Genomic DNA, 2,282 nt, shown 5'->3' with positions numbered 1-2,282 from the left:
CAATTAACGTATGATCTGATTAGTCGACTAATCGAATAAATAATCGATGATTAATTGACTATAAAAATAATCGTTTGTGGCTGCTGTAGTCATCAATTGCACACCGGTGAATTTATTAACACATTTTGGTCAAATCCAGGCATTAATTTATCAGGCTTTTGTTATCAGAATAAAAACCGATACCGATATGTAGAGATTTTACATTTTTATGCTAAAATCGGACCGATAATATCTGTAGGCTGATATTATCAGACATCCCKAGTTAWAACGACTGGTTTTGTGTTGSTTTAGCTGTGGCTGCCATCTTGATTCAAGTGCTCTTCAAAAGTTAATCTGTTTTAGACGAACACCCACTTATTACATCCTGAGAATTTCCTTCAAATATTTCGCTAACACGCGAGCAGAAGCACTAATGTTGGACTTCCCCCTTTAGTGGTGGGCGATGGCTAATTCAAAGCTGGTGATGAATATATTTTTTAGGTAGAAGTTTTCATCTAAAAGTGAAGTAAAAGAGTTTATTTCTTTAAAAAGGCCTGTTCGGGTGTGTGTGAGCTGGAGTTGTGAGGCTGTGCAGCCGTCCTGAACRGGGCTTTGGTTGCAGCTGTTTCATTATTTAATTGGAAAAAGGGTTTCCACTCCTCGCTGAGTTTCCACTTCAGCCTGTGGAGGAGGCAGGAGTGTTCCTGTCCTGTCCGTGAAGTTCTTGTTCTCTGGTTTAACACACACGCACGCAGGCAGGACCCTCGGCTCTCACCCGGTTCCTCTGTGCGTGCAGTCCTTTGCGAGTGGAACAGGAAGAACCATTGTCTGTCGCTGCCTTCAGCTGTTCTCCACCCGCAGCCACACCCAGCGCGTTTCTCCTGTTTCCTTTTGAATCCATCGAGTCCTAGAGTTTTATAAACGACCYCTGAAAACAAACGCTGAGCGTTCCTTAAGACTTTCTCACCTTTCATGTCTGTTTTAGAGATCATCAAAAGTTGGAGCTGTTTTGGTTAAACCTTGAAAGTCCCATTAAACACAATCAAGCCACCTGTTAGTGCTCAGAGTGTAAGTAAGTAAAGTTTTATTTATTAAGTGCCTTTCACAGAAATATATTCACAAGGTGCTAGGGTTGGGCAATATTGGCAAAAAAAATAATCACTATTAAATGTGGTATTTAGCCGATAACAATTAATTTGACGATTAATCCCCTGGAGTCCCTTGACTTCCTTWTGTCCTGATCACATGACCAAGTTAGTGGGAAGGATTTGCTCTTCGTAAAAATCTGTTCCAAATTGTGCCATAATTACAGACTTCAGGTTGTATATCAAATTTTAAATTGTGCTAATAGATAAATAAAGCGGACTGACTGGGGAAATATCCAGTCAGTCTGCCTGGTGGCATTATATTAATCATCAAGTGCCAAAAAATAATCGATTAATGTTTTTCTGACGATTAATTGCACACGATACGCTTATGCCCAACCCTACAAGGTGCTGTACAATCATTAACAGTATAAAAACGGTGGAAAGATAAAAATGAAACAGAAAAACATAATTAAACATAAGCAACAAAAATTGAAACATCAAATCAAGATTAATTTCTAACATTGTAACTCAAACACAGGGTCAATGCTGGGGAAAATATACAATAATACACAAAACATAATGAATGTGGGAGAGAAAAATATGGCGTAAGTTCAGTAATTTAAAAAAACAGATTGGCGAGCATTCACAATGGAAGTAGGCTGGCATTAATGGTGAAGTGGTTAGCTAAACGCTTGAGTGAAAAAGTGTTTTTTTTAGGAGTGTTTTGCGTAGATTAAATGGGAGTTCATTCCAGAGCCTGGGGGAGAAAGCACGGTCACCAGTGGTCTTAAAGTGAGTGAGGGGAACCATAAGGAGATGTTGATCCTGTGAGCGGAGGTCTCGTCTGGGGTTGTAAGGGGAAATGAAACTTTTAATGTATTTTAATGTAGAATGACTCCCAACTACTACTACACCACATATTAACTCTCTGTTTGCAGACATTTTTATGTTTGCTAAAGTTTACTTACTTTGACAGCCAATTTAAATCAAGTCATACAAGGATTACTTTCTGACATTTTCATTAAAACTCATCCACTGGTTCATCAGATATTTTGTTATTTGCTAATATTTGGATCTTATTTTCACAAATCGATCCTCCATATATGGCATATCTGGAGTTATAAATACTTCAATCTGGGATCATTCACTTATTTACAGTGGTTTGCAAAAGTATTCATACCCCTTGAACTTTTCCATATTTTGTCACATTACAAC

The sequence above is a fragment of the Austrofundulus limnaeus genome, unplaced genomic scaffold (genome assembly GCF_001266775.1).
Source record: "Austrofundulus limnaeus strain Quisiro unplaced genomic scaffold, Austrofundulus_limnaeus-1.0 Scaffold235, whole genome shotgun sequence".
Lineage (NCBI taxonomy): Eukaryota > Metazoa > Chordata > Actinopteri > Cyprinodontiformes > Rivulidae > Austrofundulus > Austrofundulus limnaeus.
The sequence above is the reverse complement of the archived record's forward strand: the minus strand, read 5'-3'. Positions refer to the sequence as shown.